The sequence below is a fragment of the Macaca nemestrina genome, chromosome 1, assembly GCF_043159975.1.
Source record: "Macaca nemestrina isolate mMacNem1 chromosome 1, mMacNem.hap1, whole genome shotgun sequence".
Lineage (NCBI taxonomy): Eukaryota > Metazoa > Chordata > Mammalia > Primates > Cercopithecidae > Macaca > Macaca nemestrina.
Window position 1 is genome coordinate 129,717,344 of NC_092125.1, and position 19,640 is coordinate 129,736,983.

The 19,640-nt window shown below is 38.2% G+C and overlaps 1 long non-coding RNA gene across 1 annotated transcript; it reads left to right on the forward strand.

Annotated features, from left to right (window-relative positions):
* Positions 1–12: 12 nt before the first annotated feature.
* Positions 13–7,991, forward strand: LOC105489187 (uncharacterized). The gene is made up of 3 exons (XR_011608937.1): positions 13–3,965; positions 4,152–4,250; positions 5,936–7,991. It is a non-coding gene; the product is annotated as an uncharacterized lncRNA (long non-coding RNA).
* Positions 7,992–19,640: the final 11,649 nt, after the last annotated feature.

Here is a 19,640-nt window from a genome sequence, read left to right on the forward strand (position 1 = left end):
ATGCAGGTTTCTGATAACTTTGGAAATCATGACATGGGAATAAAAGAAAACATAAAAGAGTCATGAAGAGCTTAACTGTGAATATCAAACAGGAGTTAATCTCATGAACTAAACTAGTAGATGTCAGAAATAATATTTTTTACTTTTTGCTTAAAACATTGCTATTCTTTGTTTTGTTCTTTAGAGTTAAAGAAACTTTTAAGCTGTCTACAGCTCTTAACAATTGAGTAAGGTATACTCCTGTGAACAAAATTTGAGGGCATTTGTTTCTCTCTGCTGGGTTACTCTAGAATTTGGAAACTATTTGGGAATATTCTTAACTAATGATAATATAGTTATTTGCACCAGTGCAGTAACAATCCATTTTCTTTTGTAACATGACACAATTGGAGAAACTGGTTGTTTTACCAAGGTTTTGACTGGAAGGATATGCTTCTCTTTGAGGAATCAAGTTTCACTTACACAGCCAATAAAAGCACACTGGCAAATGTAGCCTCCTACCCTGTCTACACAATCTGTGTACAGGGCTTCTAATCTATGGTGAGTAAACAATGTCACTACCTAACAGGCCCAGGAACCACACATTCTTGTGACCTTAAGAAGAGAGGAATTCACTCAATTTGTAGGTATTTGAGGGTACAAACTCATGGCTGGGCTTGGCTTTTAAAAAGTCCTATCTGAGATTCCATGTGGAACAGAGTTTCATGAAAGATAATTTTAAAAGACTATGCAAAAATAACTATTTTTGCTTCACTTTATGCAAATAATCAAGTCAAGTATAAGCCTAAGTTTATTTTGCAAACAACTCAGTAATAGTTTATTTTTAACAAAGCAATTATCATGATTTGTTTTGAACAAAACTGAGGCCAGGAGAAAGAAAAATTTGATTCAAAACTTATCATACACTTGTCATTAAATTCTAATCTCATTAGTTGTTTTTAAGTTTTGCCTACTCTGTTAGTCTGTTCTCATGATCCTAACAAAGACACACCTGACACTGGGTAATTTATTTAAAAAAGGAGGTCTAATGGACTCACAATTTCACATGGTTAGGAAGGCTTCACACTCACGATGGAAGGCAAAAACATGGAAGCAGACAAGAAAGAGGATGAAAACCAAATGAAAGGGATTTCCTGTTATAATACCATCAGATCTCCTGAGACTTATTCACTACCATGAGAACAGTATGGGGAAAACCACCTCCCATGATTCAATTATCTTCCCTAGATCCCTCCCACAACTCATGGGAATTATGGGAGCTACATTTTAAGAAGTGACTTGGGTGGGGCAAAGCCAAACTATATCACCTACATTTTAGACTAACCCTGCTTATTCCTGTAAACAAATAAGCAATCTTTGGCTGAAACTCAATATAAAAAAGGGATAAGTAGTGTAAAAATCTGGATCAATATTCTAGTTTCGGGCAATGATTCTGCAAATCTCACCAGATTATGAGAGTATACAGGGTACCCACAACCAAGAGGTTTCTTTGATTGGGAAAATAAAACAAGGAAGTTAACCAAAGCCAAGTCCCTTGCACCCAAATCTTAGGAGGTATAAATATAGCAAACATTTATCTGGGTATGGCTGAAGCATTGAGATTTTTGAGCTATCATTATTTATCCCCTTGTTTCATTTTTATACATGTCCTCTAATAACTCATTTTTTTCTTGCCTAAAGTCTATCAAGCTACAAATGATGATGCAAATGAAACCATGCATGGAAACACATTTCTTCCAAGGATCCTTAGAGAGGTCACAGGAGGAACCCTAGCTGCTGTTCCCCACACAATGCCCCTTTCCAGCAGGACATAGCAAGAAGAATTATCACCTACCTCCTTAACAGCAGTTAGGGTCTCCACTCCTGCAGGGAAAAATGAGAGAGGAGAAAGAAACAAACCAGTCAGGCAGGCAGTTAGGGTGGGTCCTCAGCTGAATTCTTTCAAACAAAATAATAGCCTAAAAAATCAAACTATAGTCACATAAATGTAAACTTGCATAGTGAGGTTTGACTAAGACATGCCCACAGCCGCACAGATAAGAAAATCTACACAGGTGACTTGTGCAGACACACTCACAATAAAAGGTTCCATCCCCCATGATATGGTTTGGCTGTGTCCCCACCCTAATCCCATCTTTAATTTCAACATGTTTGGGAGGGAACCAGTGGGTGATAATTGAACCATGGTGGCACGTCTTTCCCATGCTGTTCTTTTCTCAGGGTAGTCAATAAGTCTCACAAGATCTGATGGTTTTAAAAAGGGGAAGTTCTCTGCACAACCTCTTTTCTCCTGTCGGCTGCCATGTGAGACATGCCTTTTACCTTCTGCCATAATTGTGAGGCCTTCCCAGCCATGTGACACTATAAATCAAATATTCCTCTTTCTTTTGTAAATTTCCCAGTCTTGTGTATGTCTTTTTCAGTAGCATGAAAATGGACTAATACCATAAATGGGTACCAGGAGTGGAGTGATGCTAAAATTATACACGAAAATATGGAAGTGACTTTGGAACTGTGTAAGAGACAGAGGTTGGAACTGTTTGGAGGTCTCAGAAGAATATAAGAAAGTGTGGGAAAGTTTGGAACTCCCTAGAAACTTGTTAATGGCTTTGAGTAAATTGCTAATAATGATATAAAATCCAGGCTGAGGTGGTCTCAGATGAAGATGAGGAACTTGTTGGGAACTGGAGCAAAAGTGACTCTTGTTATGGTTTAGCAAAGAGGCTAGTAGCATTTTGTCCCTACCCTAGAGATTTGTGAATCCTTGGACTTGAGAGAGATGATTTAGTGTATCTGGCAGAAGAAGTTTCTAAGCAGCAAAGCATTCAAGAGGTAACTTAGGTGCTGTTAAAGGCATTCAATTTTAAAATGGGAAACAGAGCATAACAGTTTGGAAAATTTGCAGCCTGATACGATTGAAAGAACAAATCTCTTTTTCTGAGAAGACATTCAAGTCAGCTGCAGAAATTTGCATACGTAACCAGGAGCCAAATGTTAATCTCAAAGACAATGGGGAAAATGTCCCCAGGGCATGTCAGGGGTCTTCACAGCAGCCTCTCCTCTCACAGGCCCAGAGGCCTAGGAGGAAAAAGTGATTTCTTGGGCTGGGCATAGAATCCCTGTGCTATGTGCAGCCTAGTAACTTGGCGCCCTGCATTCCAGCCACTTCAGCCATGGATAAAATGGGCTAAGGAACAGCTCAGGCTATTGCTTCAGAGGGTGGGATCCCCAAGCCTTGATATTTTCCATGTAATGTTGAGCTGGGGGTACACAGAAGTCAAGAATTGAGGTTTGGGAACCTACCCCTAGATTTCACAGGATGTATAGAAACACCCAGATGTCCAGGCAAGAGTTTGCTACAGTGGCAAGGCCTTCATGAAGAAACTCTGCTAGGTTCATGCAGAAGGGAAATATGGGTCAGAGCATCCACACGGGGTCCCTACTGGGGCACCACCTAGTGGAGCTGTGAGAAGTGAGCCCCCCTCCTCCAGATCCCAGAATGCTATATTCCTTGACAGCTTGTCCGTGCACCTGTAAGAGCTGCAGACACTCAACACCAGCCAGAGAAACCAGCCAGGATGGGGCTATATTCAGTGAAGCCACAGAGGCAGAGCTGCCCAAGGCCATGGGAACCCACCACTTGCATCAGTGTGACCTGAATGTGAGACATAGATTCAAAGGAGATCATTTTGGAGATTTATGATTTGACTGCCTTACTGGAATTCGTACTTGAATGGGGACTGTAGTCCCTTTGTTCTGGCCAGTTTTTCCCATTTGAAACAGCTGTATTTACTCAATGCCTGTACCCCCATTGTATCTACGAGGTAACTAACTTCCTTTTGATTTTACAGGGTCATAGGCTTACCCTGTCTCAGTTAAGACTTTGGACTGTGAACTTTTGAGTTAATGCTGAAATGAGTGAAGACTTTGGAGGACTGCTGGGAAGTCACGATTGATTTTGAAATGTGAGGACATGAGATTTGGGAGGGGCTGGGGCAGTACGATAGGGTTTGGCTGTGTCCCCATCCAAGTCTCATTTTGAATTTCCAGGTGTTGTGTGAGGGACCTTATGGGAGGTAATCAAATCATGGGGGCAGGTCTTTCCTGTGCTAATGAATAAGTCTCATGCAATCTGATGTATTTAAAAACAGGAGGTTCCCCACACAAGTTCTCTTCTCTTGTCTGCCAACATGTGAGATGTACGTTTCACCTCTGTCATGATTATGAAGCCTCCCCAGGCACATGGAACTGTAAGTCCAGTAAACGTTTCTTTTGTAAATTGTCCAGTCTCAGGTATGTCTTTATGAGCAGCATGAAAACGGACTAATACACCTTGACACATGAGCAGTAAAGGGAACAAAGCAATATGGAGTAACTAAAGCTATGGGTCACATGTAAATTAGGACAAGGTGAAGCTACCAGAAATTTGTACTGTATGCAAATGAGATGCCTAGCCCTTATCAGGTTTTTGATAAAAGGGTTTGCATTCAACTGTAAAGATGACAACCTTCTTTTAAGCCCCCTTTCCACAGTGGAGAGCTTTCTTCTTTTGCTTATTAAACTTTCATTTCTACCTCACTTTGGTGTCCACACTTCTTAATTTTCAAGGTCATGAGACAAAGGACTCCAGGTGATGCCTCAAATAAGAGACTGCCACATGGTAGTGCATTGGTTAAACTGTAATATTTGGAAACCACTTGCCCTTTGTTTACCTTTTCAATTACTTAAACCCAGGATACACTTAAAGGTTCTGTATGTTTGTGTGTGTGTATAGATGTGTGTGTGTGTATAGATGATGTATGTGTGTGTATATATATATACACATGTATACATACATATATGTATTCATATATATACATGTATTTATATATATATATATGTATACACATGTATTCATACATATATATGAAAATCTGTAAGACCATACATTCAAAACATTTCTATGTGGTCTCTCTTAAATTAATCCCCTGCAAATTGCAGTTTGATTTTACACAAAACATTCCCTTTCTCAGAAAAAGTTCTGGTAATGTATTATTTTCTCGTTTTATTTCTTCATTTTTAAGCTGTTTGTGATAAAAGGATACAAATTAAGTTTTTGATTCAATATTTTAGAAGAAAATGCAGAAAAATGTTTATACTAAGTAATGTTTTTCTCTCTGAAACAAAATTTTTAAAAATTTGGCCGAGTGTAATCCCAACACTTAGGGAGGCTGAAGCAGGAGGATTGCATGAGCCCAGAAGTTCAAGACCAGCTTTCCCTATTAAAAAAAAAAAAAAGAAAAAAGAAGTTTATTTAAAAAAAATATTAACAAATAAAAACATAAATAAAAGAAACTTACAGGCTTATTTTTCATTGAAATAGTTGTAAGGGAGGATAAGTTAATTTTTCTCTACCTTCTTTGGTTTAATGGTGGGGATATATGAATCAAATAAATAAAAGCTTAATAAGAGAGGGAAAAACATATTGAATTATGTAGATAGCCAGGAACATAAGAGGTATCCACAAAGAGTGCAAAAATGAAATCCTTAAGCTATGGAGTTTCTCCCAACAGTAGCCAAAAGAAATAAAAATTTAGACAAATCCTCTGAGAGGGTTGGTAGAACACCAGTGGCAAGAGGGTGCAACCTGCATCTCTATCTGACCATCTACAAGTTTTCAGGGCATCCAGTCTGATGATTGACTGTCTGTACAGCAAGCCCAACATCATGTACCCTGCAACCAGGAGGAAAGCCAAGCCAAGCACTCAAGACACAGAATGAGACAAACAGGAAAACAATGGCTGTCCCTGGGAGTGAAAGGGTCAATAAGCAATGAATATTCAAGAGAAAATTCACCAAAATCCCATTCCAAAGAACTAATTCTTATAATTGTTTTTCTCCTGCAAATCTCAATTTGGAAAAGAAAAAACAGAGTCCTGTATTTGTATTTTTGCAGGCAAAACTCCAGTATCTAATCCAGCAAAAATTTCTACATCAGCTTTGTCGGATCTCAGTTCAGCTACAGCCTCTGGAGCAAGTGGGATGCCTGCCTGTCCATTCATGGTTGCCTAAGCCACAGGAAAGAAGAAACACTTTTTCTCTTCCCTCCTGGTTCAGTGTCTGGGACCCTACAAATTAAACTGACCACAGATAAGTTAACAAGAAAAAAAAAATTAATGATGTACATACACATGGAAATTCACAAAGAAATGTGATGCAAAGAGGCAATTAGAATTTGGGGTGTGTATCTTAGACTAGCCAAAGAAAACAAGTTTAGGGCTGCTTGGTGCAGGAGGTAAGTTATGGGAAAGCAGGGGGAGGAACTGTATTCTAAATAAGGATTGTTTAATAAGGTTTCTTATGCAGATAAGTCATCAGCTATTAAGAGTTGTCTATGGAGTAGTTTTCTCACAAGTACGCTAGAGGGAGACACCTTTACATACTGAAATTTAATTATTGCTTTTACAAAGGGGAAAGTCAGAGAGCTAATTGCTTTCTGCCCAAAAAGTTATTATACCAAAGTGACATATTTTGGAGGGGCATATTTTGGTACACTTCAGGATATTTTACTGGATGCAATTCTATATTTTAATGTATTATAGTGATATTCATCATAAGATAGGAGAACACTTTATTTCTTCTACAAAGATAGCAGTATCACAAAATCATTAGTTCCTGCTAGAATGTGGGGCTTTATTTAAATTTATAGCATGCTTCAGTTGTCATTTGACTGACAGCTAAATCAAGAGATAATTCTATTTTTCCCTACCCATGGTATAAAAATAGTAAGCAGGAAGCAGGTTGTCATACAAATCAGTAATTTTGACATATGCCAATTGAAGCCTGGAGTGAACTTTGACAAATACAGGTTCATGGAAATCTAAAGCCATTCAAAGGTTGGTAGTCCTATGTGCTAGTGAGTGAACTATGATGGAATTTAGTTTCATTTAAATTACATACCTGGAGGCTGGGGGAGTAGGGAAGCAAACTATAAACATAGTATACACTAAAACTGAATAAATTAATTCTGCAGTAATATTAATAAAGGGACTGATAATTACTTCATAGAATTTCCCAGTGATAACATATAATTACCTTGCATAAGTAGAGATATGTTTATATTCAGAGATGACATTGCTGGTATTAATATATCAAATCTAATAGGAAAGTCTTGATAGAAAATGGATTCTTCTGTTATTGGATACATTCTACCCTGTCATTGTATTTTTCACTAGTATTCCATAAATGTGCTTCCCTAGCCTCACCGATTAACTGATCTATTCCCTGTCACTCGTTTCATTAATTCCTTTGGGCTTTTGTCATGCTTTTTCTTCTTTGGGAATCAATTTCTCTCCGTTCTCTTCCTTACAAATCTCCCTCATCCATCTCAAGACCTTCCTTTATCATTAAGCTTTCCCAGGTCATTTCAGCATGTGTACTATCCCCTTCCATTGAAACCAAACAACCTACTTCCTTACTTTATTATGCATCACTTTAACTATTCCTCTGCATTCTTATTAACACATCATATAGTTATATTTTGCATTGCCAACTATCCTCTGAACTTCAACATGGGTTACATGTTTCTAAGCACCTAAAAGAGTGCTGCAAAAAATACATATACGTTTCATTGGTTTGATGGGGGTCTTCACTGCAATGTACAGATTTATTTAATTTTGCTTGAGGTCATAGAGCACACATAAGATATCTGATCATAATACCTAAGCATAACAAACCTGATGCTAAAGTTTAAGAATTAGACTTTCCTATAAATTTTATGACCTAGAACTAAATTAGAAACAACATTAAAGTTAAGACAGCATTTTGTGTCATCCAGCTTTCAGCTAACAGCACACACAGACTGAATATGGCAAGACTTCAAACAAGAATATATTATTTTCTGCTCCAATTCCAATGCTTTGTGATTTTTTTTCTTTGAGTTAGATTTTAGGAGAGTATCAGTACTGTGCTGGCCCAAAGTACTGAGAATAACAGTTACATGTTTTTTTTGTTTGTTTGTTTGTTTTTTGAGATGGAGTCTCACTCTGTTGCCAAGGCTAGAGTGCAGTGACACTATCTCGGCTCACTGTAATCTCCCCGACCCATTCAAGTGATTCTTCTGCCTCAGCCTCCCAAGTAGCTGGGACTACAGGCATGCACCACCACTATGGCTACTTTTATTATTTTCAGTAGAGACGGGGTTTTGCCATGTTGGCCAAGCTGGTCTTGATCTCCTTACTCAAGTGACCCGCCCACCTCAGCTTCCCAAAATGTTGATATTACAGGCATGAGCCACCGTGACTGGCCAACAGTCATATCTTTACTCAAGAGATGAGGAGGTATGCATCTAGCCAGAAGCCGTGGTTAGTGTATTATATACGGTTTCTCATTTAACACAACAGACTGAAAGAGTATATATTGCTTCCATTTTTCAGATGAGAAAACTAGGTTCAGACAAGTTTTTCAAGAATGTGTACTGAATTGATTGTGAAAATATAATAATTTTTCAAAATACGTTTTAAAATATTAAAGAAAAAATAGTGAGTTACATTTGGCAAATTTGCAATTATAGGAAAATAATAAATACTACTTTATCGAAGTCTAAGTGGTGTTTGTTTTACCTATAAACCTTTCAACACACCTGTTTCTGCCTTAAAACAGATTACATGAGTGACCCTGAGCCACACTTGTTTCTTTTTTCAGAGTTTATGTTCAATGTTACAGGACAAAATGAGCAAATAGATAGTGTATACTGTGCATTTGCCCATAGGTTCAACTTCTTGTGAAAGGTCTTTAAAAGTCTTTTAATATATCACTTTTCCTACTGTTTTCTTGAGTATCATTTTTATTGGCACTCATAAATGATTTTTTCTAAAACTTTATGATTTCTTACCAAAAAATTGTAAGTTGCATCTGTTATGTCTAGATTTTTTTATATCTACCTTTGTGTGTGTGTGTGTGTGTGTGTGTGTGTGTGTGTCTGTGTGTGAGGAAAGTTGCAACAACAAACAAAACAGAAGAAAATTGAGACTCACTTAAACTAGACCATAGTAAGACCCTGAAATTTTTTCCAGTCATTTGCAAAATAAAAGAAGGAATTTACTTTGATATATTCATAAAAATAAAGTGTCCTAAAACCCTTGGTTAAAATGATTAGAAGTTTCTCTATCTTTTCCCCAAAAAATCTCATATTTCTAAAATGGAAAGTGATCTCTTTAAAGATTGTCTTATTGAAAATCAGTGTCAAGTCAGGAGCAAGATGGCCGAATAGGAGCAGATCCAGCCTCCAGCTCACAGTGCAAGCATCACAGAGGATGGGTGATTTCTGCACTTTCAACTGAGGTACCGGGTTCATCTCACTGGGGAGTGCCAGATAATCAGTGCTGGTCAGCTGGTGCAGCCCAACAAGCAAGAGTTGAAGTAGGGCGAGCCATCATCTCACCTGGGAAGTACAAGGGGGAAGGGAATCCCTTTTGCTAGCAAAGGGAAACTGAGACACACAACACCTGAAAAATCGGGTAACTCCCACCCTAATTCTGTGCTTTACCAAGGGTCTTAGCAAATGGCACACCAGGAGATTATATCCCACACCTGGATGGGAGGGTCCCATGCCCACGGAGCCTCCCTCATTGCTAGCACAGCAGTCTGAGATCTAACTGCAAGGCAGCAGCAAGGCTGGGGGAGAGTCACCTGCCATTGCTGAGCTTAAGTAGGTAAACAAAGCCACCAGGAAGTTCGAACTGGGTGGAGCCCACTGCAGCTCAAGGGGGTCTGCCTGTCTAAGAAGACACCACCTCTGGGGACAGGGCATAGCTAAACAAAAAGCAACAGAAACCTCTGCAGATGTAAATGACCCTGTCTGACAGCTTTGAAGAGAGCAGTGGATCTCCCAGCACAGAGGTTGAGATCTGAGAATGGACAGACTGCCTGCTCAAGTGGGTACCTGACCTCTGAGTAGCCTAACTGGGAGACATCCCCACTAGGTGCACACCGACATCTCACACCTCACACTGCGGGTACACCACTGGGATGAAGCTTCCAGAGCAAGAATCAGACAGCAACACGCACTGTTCAGCAATATTCTATCTTCTGCAGCCTCTGCTGCTGATACCCAGGAAAACGGGGTCTGGAGTGGACCTCAAGCAATCTCCAACAGACCTACAGCTGAGGGTCCTGACTGTTAGAAGGAAAACTAACAAACAGAAAGGACACCCACACCAAAACCCCATCAGTTCATCACCATCATCAAAGACCAAGGGCAGATAAAACCACAAAGATGGTGAAAAAGCCGGGCAGAAAAGCTGGAAATTCAAAACATCAAAGTGCATCTCCCCCTCCAAAGGAACACAGCTCATTGCCAGCAACAGATCAAAGTTGGATGGAGAATGACTTTGACAAGTTGAGAGAAGAAGGTTTCAGTCAGACAAACTTCCCGGAGCTAAAGGAGGAACTACGTACCCAGTGCAAAGAAACTAAAAATCTTGAAAAAAGAATGGAAGAATGGATAACTAGAATAATCAATGCAGAAGGCCATAAATGAACTGACAGAGATAAAAACCATGACACTAGAAATACGTGACAAATGCAGAAGCTTCAGTAACCTACTCAATCAACTGGAAGAAAGAGTATCAAGGATTGAATATGAAATGAATGAAACGAAGTGAGAAGAGAAGTCTAGAGAAAAAAGAGGAAAAAGAAATGAACAAAGCCTCCAAAAAATAAGGGATTATGTGAAAACACCAAATCTATGTCTGATTGGTGTGCCTGAAAGTGAGGGAGAAAATGGAATCAAGATGGAAAACACTCTTCAGGATATCATCCAGGAGAACTTCCCCAACCTAGTAAGGCAGGCCAACATTCAAATTCAGGAAATACAAAGAGTGCCACAAAGATACTCCTTGAGAAGAGCAACTCCAAGACACATAATTGTCAGATTCACCAAAGTTGAAATGAAGGAAAAAATGTTAAGGGCAGCCAGAGAGAAAGGTTGGGTTACACACAAAGGGGAGCCCATCACACTAACAGCAGATCTCTTGGCAGAAACTCTACAAGCCAGAAGAGAGTGGGGGCCAATATTCAACATTCTTAAAGAAAAGAATTTTCAACCCAGAATTTCATTTCCCGCCAAACTAAGTTTCATAAGTGAAGGAGAAATAAAATCCTTTACAGACAAGCAAATGCTTAGAGATTTTGTCACCACCAGGCCTGCAATATAAGAGACCCTGAAGGAAGCACTAAACATGGAAAAGAACAACCAGTACCAGCCACTGCAAAAACATGCCAAAATGTAAAGACATCGATGCTAGGAAGAAACTGCATCAACTATCGAGCAAAATAACCAGCTAATATCACAAAGACAGGATCAAGTTCGCACATAACAATATTAACCTTAAATGTAAATGGACAAAATGGTCCAATTAAAAGACACAGACTGGTAAACTGGAGAAAGAGTCAAGACCCACCAGTTTGCTGTATACAGGAGACCCATCTCACATGCAGAGACACACATAGGCTCAAAATAAAGGGATGGAGAAAGATTTACCAAGCAAATGGAGAACAGAAAAAAGCAGGGCTTGCAATCCTAGTCTCTGATAAAACAGACTTTAAACCATCAAAGATCAAAAGAGACAAAGAAGGCCATTACATAATGGTAAAGAGATCAATTCAACAGGAAGAGCTAACTATCCTAAATATATATGCACCCAATACAGGAGCACCCAGATGCAAAAACCAAGTCCTTAGAGACTTACAAAGAGACTTAGTCTCCCATGCAATAATAATGGGAGACATCAACACCACACTGTCAACATTAGACAGATCAACAAGACAGAAAATTAACAACGATATCCAGGAATTGAACTCATCTCTGCACGAAGCGGACCTAATAGACATCTACAGAACTCTCCACCCCAAATCAACAGAATATATTTTCTTCTCAGCACCACATCACACTTATTCCAAAATTGACGTCATAGTTGGAAGTAAAGCACTCCTCAGCAAATGTACAAGAAAAGAAATTATAACAAACTATCTCTCAGACCACAGTGCAATCAAACTAGAACTCAGGACCAAGAAACTCAATCAAAACCGCTCAACTACATGAAAACTGAACAACCTGCTCCTGAATGACTACTAGGTACATGACAAAATGAAGGCAGAAATAAAGATGTTCTTTGAGAACAAACATACAACATGCCAGAATCTCTGGAACACATTTAAAGCAGTAAGTAGAGGGAAATTTATAGCACTAAATGCCCACAAGAGAAAGCTGCCATCTAAAATTGACACCCTAACATCACAATTAAAAGAACTTGAGAAGCAAGAGCAAACACATTCAAGAGCTAGCAGAAGGCAAGAAATAACTAAGATCAGAGCAGAACTGAAGGAGACAGAGACACAAAAAACCCTCCAAGAAATCAATGAATCCAGGAGATGGTTTTTTGAAAAGATCAACAAAATTGATAGACCGCTAGCAAGACTAATGAAGAAGAAAAGTGAGAAGAATCAAATAGATGCAATAAAAAATGATAAAGGGGCTATCACCACCAACCCCACAGAAATACAAACAACCATCAGAGAATACTATAAACACCTCTATGCAAATAAACTAGAAAACCTAGAAGAAATGGATAATTTCCTGGACACTTACACTCTACCAAGACTAAACCAGGAAGAAGTTGAATCCCTGAATAGACCAATAGCAGGCTCTGAAATTGAGGCAATAATTAATAGCCTACCAACCAAAAAAAGTCCAGGACCAGACAGATTCACAGCCGAATTCTACCAGACATACAAGGAGGAGTTGGTACCATTCCTTCTGAAACTCTTCCAATCAATAGAAAAAGAGGGAATCCTCCCTAACTCATTTTATGAGGCCAACATCATCCTGATACCAAAGCCTGGCAGAGACACAACAAAAAAAGAGAATTTTAGACCAATATCCCTGATGAACATCGATGCAAAAATCTTCAATAAAATACTGGCAAAGCGGATCCAGCAGCACATCAAAAACCTTATCCACCATGATCCAGTGGGCTTCATCCCTGGGATGCAAGGCTGGTTCAACATACACAAATCAATAAATGTAATCTAGCATGTAAACAGAACCAAAGACAAAAACCACATGATTATCTCAAGAGATGCAGAAAAGGCCTTTGACAAAATTCAACAGCCCTTCATGCTAAAAACGCTCAATAAATTCGGTATTGATGGAATGTATCTCAAAATAATAAGAGCTATTTATGACAAACCAACAGCCAATATCATACTGAATGGGCAAAAACTGGAAGCATTCCCTTTGAAAAGTGGCACAAGACAGGGATGCCCTCTCTCACCACTCCTATTCAACATAGTGTTGGAAGTTCTGGCTAGGGCAATCAGGCAAGAGAAATAAATCAAGGGTATTCAGTTAGAAAAAGAAGAAGTCAAATTGTCCATGTTTGCAGATGACATGATTGTATATTTAGAAAACCCCATCGTCTCAGCCCAAAATCTCCTTAAGCTGATAAGCAACTTCAGCAAAGTCTCAGGATACAAAATTAATGTGCAAAAATCACAAGCATTCTTATACACCAGTAACAGACAAACAGAGAGCCAAATCATGAATGAACTTCCATTCACAATTGCTTCAAAGAGAATAAAATACCTAGGAATCCAACTTACAAGGGATGTAAAGGACCTCTTCAAGGAGAACTACAAACCACTGCTCAGTGAAATAAAAGAGGACACAAACAAATGGAAGAACATACCATGCTCATGGATAGGAAGAATCAATATTGTGAAAATGGCCATACTGCCCAAGGTAATTTATAGATTCAATGCCATCCACATCAAGCTACCAATGACTTTCTTCACAGAATTGGGAAAAAACTGCTTTAAAGTTCATATGGAACCAAAAAAGAGTCTGCATTTCCAAGACAATCCTAAGTCAAAAGAACAGAGCTGGAGGCATCACGCTACCTGACTTAAAACTATACTACAAGGCTACAGTAACCAAAACAGCATGGTACTGGTACCAAAACAGAGATATAGACCAACGGAACAGAACAGAGCCTTTAGAAATAACAGCACACATCTACAGCCATCTGATCTTTGACAAACCTGAGAAAAACAAGGAATGGGGAAAGGATTCCCTATTTAATAAATGGTGCTGGGAAAATTGGCTAGCCATAAGTGGAAAGCTGAAACTGGATCCTTTCCTTACTCCTTATATGAAAATTAATTCAAGATGGATTAGAGACTTAAATGTCAGACCTAAAACCATAAAAACCCTAGAAGAAAACCTAGGCAATACCATTCAGGACAGAGGCATGGGCAAGGACTTCATGTCTAAAACACCAAAAGCACGTCAACAAAAGCCAAAATTGACAAATGGGATCTAATTAAACTAAAGAGCTTCTGCACAGCAGAAGAAACTACCATCAGAGTGAACAGGTAACCTACAGAGTGGGAGAAAATTTTTGCAATCTACTCATCTGACAAAGGGCTAATATCCAGAACCTACAAAGAACTCAAACAAATTTACAAGAAAAAAACAAACAACCCCATCAAAAAGTGGGCAAAGGATATGAACAGACATTTCTCAAAAAAAGACATTCATACAGCCAACAGACACATGAAAAAATGCCCGTCATCACTGGCCATCAGAGAAATGCAAATCAAAACCACAATGAGATACCATCTCACACCCATTAGAATGGCAATCATTAAAAAGTCAGGAAACAACAGATGCTGGAGAGGATGTGGAGAAATAGGAACACTTTTACACTGTTGGTGGGATTGTAAACTAGTTCACCATTGTGGAAAACAGTATGGCGATTCCTCAAGGATCCAGAACTAGAAATACCATATGACCCAGCCATCGCATTACTGGGTATATACCCAAAGGATTATAAATCATGCTGCTATAAAGACACATGCACTTGTATGTTTATTGAAGCAGTATAGACAATACCAAAGACTTGGAATCAACCCAAATGTCCATCAGTGACAGACTGGATTAAGACAATGTGGCACATATACACCATGGAATACTATGCAGCCATAAAACAGGATGAGTTCCTGTCCTTTGTAGGGATACGGATGCAGCTGGAAACCATCATTCTCAGCAAAGTATTGCAAGAACAGAAGAGCAAACACCGCATGTTCTCACTCATAGGAGGGAATTGAACAATGAGATCCCTTGGACATCGGAAGAGGAACATCACACACCGGGGCCTATTATGTGGAAGGGGGAGGCTTGAGGGGGGAGGGATGGCATTGGGAGTTATAACTGATGTATATGATGAGTTGATGGGTGCAGCACACCAACATGGCACATGTATACATATGTAACAGACCTGCATATTGTGCACATGTACCCTAGAACTTAAAGTATAATAACATAATAATGAGCTCACTTGGGACAGGTACTGAGCTAATGCACCAACCATTCTCTGTGACTAGTCACACTCTATGATTGTAAGTTTGTTGGTTCAGTTCAACTTATAAATGAAAGTTGAATTATATGGTAATAATGATTTTCAACACAAAGAGTTATTTTCCCTTCTAAGAATAGAGAAATAACTCAGTAATTTCACAGGCCGAATTAGATCTATAGATAAAATGAAATATCTAAAGGATGAAACTGTTAGTACAAATTGGTTTTACAAAGTACTAAGAACATAGTAAAAATGAGTTTCAAATTTATTATACTCAGATGAATGTGGCATCATTTTCCCGGTACTGTTTTAAGAATTCTTCATTGACTTACTAGGTTTATAGCTCACCAAATAATTTACTGCCATTATGGCTTAAAAGTCCTGAAAACATGATGGGTTATTGCCAAAGTACTTGACTTCCCCATGATTTTTATGACCTCAGAAATCAGGGTTAACCAGAAATTAATTAAATTTGAGAAGAAATAGGAAAAAAATGAGAGAAATATCTCTATTACAGGGCCACATCTTCATTAAAAATGTTCTCCTTTACAAAATAGATACATTTTTTCTCTCAATTTTCTCTTTCATTATTATCTCAATTCATTTTACAAATAACTATTGATCTCTTCATAAGACATTCTGGATAATGTCCTGAGACTAAGGATTCAATAAAAGAAAAAAGCAGATGTTTCCCACAGTACTACGTTGAGTGCTAAGAAGTACAGAGAGTACTAACAATAATCAGGGGACTTGACCTAATACTGAATAAATATTCATGCAGGATCACCATTTGAATTAATGTTTGAATGATGAACAGGAATTAATTTGGAGAGGAGGTAAGAAAAGAACATTCCATGTAGAAAGAGCGGAATGTCTCTTGCATTAAAATTAAAGAACTAAAAGATCTTGTTGAGTGGGAGTAACTAAAAGATTAGTATAGTTAGAGATCAGAAATTAAAGAGGAGAATTGAGTGAGGTAAGACTTCAAGTACAGGGTTACAGGTCCTGTTAAAAATGTTGCCTTTTTATCCTAAGGTAAGCGGTAGTGGTCTTCTGATTTGAAAAGATCACTCGGATTCCATGGTAGATAATGGAATGTTTGGAGAAAGGATTGAAGTGGATACTGATGCTGCAGTCACCTCCTCAATAATCAGCATAACTGGATGTAAGCTATTCTAAAAGTTAAAATTTCAACTAATAGATATGCTTGATGTTTTATTCTGTGAGAAAAGCTCTGTAACCTCTTGTACAAATACATTCCCTTGCACAAAAACTGATATCCCATTATAAAACCCCTTTAAAATATCCTTTTTGAAGCTTGCTAGCTTATGTCTCTAATGTTTATCTTGTCTCTGCTGCTTGGGATAAAGATACATGTGCACCACTACCTGTGTATCAAGGGAACTCTCCTCTACACCTCTGCTAACCACTAAAAATTCTTAGAGTGGCTGTCTGGTCACTGTCTTATAAAAATGAAAGAATGCAATTCTGACATGTTAAGAAACTAATATGAAGTGGTCCCAACCCCTGGCTTGTGTTTACATTCTTTGCTTACATTCTGCATTGCATTTGTTATAAACAATAAAGTCTGGCTTTAAATTAGGAGTCGGTAGTCTTATCACCATACAGCTGGAGGTAAAACAGGAGATTTTGGTCATTTATGGAAAGGATTACTAGATAGTAGATGTAGAAAGAGAAAAGAACATAGAGAAGTAATAGTTAGAAGGCAACAATCTAAGGTATTCAGTGCTTTATTTGTTCTGGGAAACGTAAGAGAAGAGGGTTTCCAATGTTAGCCCCAGATTTCTGAATTGCAGGACTGAATAAATGGTAATACTAGTTCCTGAGTTTGGGAGTACTTATAAAAACAGGAGCCAACCATGCTAAGAACTGAGTTAAGAGCATTCCAAAAAAGTACAGAAACACATACAAAAGTCCACAACATAAAATAAAATACATGGCATGTTCAGTAAAATGATGAAAGACCAGAATACCTAAGGCTACGGGATTCTCAAGGGAAAAGAATAGAACTGACTGGAGAGCTAGGTTCATATCTGATAAGATGTGGATTTGTAGGCTACCATGAGTAGTTAGAATTATTCTGAATGCAATAAAAATTTAAAAGTTTTAAGAATTAAAATTTTAATTGGAATTAAATTATATGAATATAATGTTGTGGTCTTTAGTAAAATGAAGGGAGAGAGTGAAATAATGGAAATAGGAGACCAGTTGTAGGGTCGTTTTAGAATGCAGGGAAGAGATAATTGTGACCTGGATAAAGGCATGACAGAGGATACAAAAGAAGTGCAATATAACAGAGATATTTTGAAGATACAATAGTTCATGCTAAGGTTTATATGAAGAGATAATGTTGTTGAGCTAAAGAGAAAGAAGTTAGAATATATCCTATGTTTCTAAGCAGTAAGAAAATAATGTAGTAAAAGTTTAATGAAAAGGAAAAAGTGAAGGTTCCATTTTGGATATTTAATTGTGAGATGTCTGTGGAACATGGAAGTGGTGATAATAAGCATCTGATGGAAATACGAGGCTGAAGTCCAAGTTCTGAATTGAAGATACCTAGGTGTCCACAGAAAATATTTGCTTAAAATCCACGGAATTTTTTCCAATGACCTAGAGAAGAGAAGATAGAGAAAGAAGATAAATAGATGAAAGTTAGGACTTAGATGGAACAGAATAAGATGATCCAGTTAAAAAACAAAAACAAACAAACACAAAAACCTGAAAAAGAGTAATCAGTGAGACAGAAGGAAATCAGGAGACTAGAAAAACAGGACTAGAGGAAGATAGAAAGAGAAAGTGACCCACCATCTTGAATACGGTGTGAAATGGTTTAAGGTGAGGATAGAGAATAATATTGGACTGGTAACATAAATGTCATTCATGATGTTGTCAAGATCAGATTGAATGAAGTAACAATGGTGAAAACTGGACAGTAGACACATGAATAATGATGGAGGAAGAGGAATGGCAGAGAGTGTCATAAAAAGAGGTATTTAATTAGGAGAGGGAGCAGGGAAATGAGCAAAGAAATATACCCCGAAGAATATCTGAGGGCGGTCATTGATGTTTTTAGTTGGAAGACTGTAATACATGTAATCTAGGATGACTAATGCAGAAGAAAGGGAAAGACTGCTAAATCAAAAGAGGAAGGATAATCCAAAGTCCTCTACATGATAGAAATGGAATGGTATCATTAACATATGCAGATAAAATGGCCTTTCTTAGAATGAGGTGTACTTTCTTCATTATAAAAGGAGAAAAAGAGGAAAATGCTAGGAGAAAATGCAGGACAGCTCTCCAAGTGGCCTTGGACCAACCCAGTTTTTCCCCTTCTCTCACTTGTGCTTCTCAAAAATAGCTGTAGAATGAGCTGGGAATGCAACATCCTGAGATAAGGCTCAGACTCTCTTACTGTGTCTCTTAGAACAGCTTTTCTTTGAGTGCTTCAGCCCAGTGATCATGTGATGCCTGGGTTATAAAATACAGGGCAGGCTTCTTTCAAGGGTTCCTCAGCTGTGGTACAAATAGGGCATGTGCAAATGAGACTTCACCACCCTGGGCAAACTGTGTGAGTCTTGGGAGGCTGGCTCCTCATGAACCCCAGGCTTCTGTGTCCCTTGATGCCTATCTGTAAGCAATAAACCTGCTTCATGCAACTTTTTGCAGGTATGTTCTAATTCACTGGACTCATTCAAGTAGTAGAAACTGCAGTCCAAGATGCAGTGAGCCAAAGTGGTACAAACGCATAGTGAATCTGCTTTGTGGCAGGAACACTTTACAGGTGAAAAGAATAGACAGTTTGCGAGTTGTGGCCTCTATGCTCTCATTTAAGTGTAAACAAAACAGCTGAGAGTTATAAGGAAACCTAGATGACAGCCCTAATGAATTCCATATTTAAAGTCAAGATGAAGAAGAATGAATAGGTAGAGAATTGGGAAGAAAACCCAGACTACAAGGTGTCGTGAAAACCCTAAGTAAATATCCATATTGTAGAATAAGAAAAAGAACAAAAAGTCATAAACACCAAGTCTAAGCAGTGAGAAAAAAAAATGAAAAAGAAGAAAGAATATAAAGTAGGAGAAGATTCCAGCGAGCTCAATAGAATTAAGAACTGTAGATTGTATAATTTAGGTTTCTTCTATTGTTTAACGTTATTAACATGAAAAGTACTTGCATATTATAAAAACCATACAACCAGGCTAACTTTGCATGGGAATCAAC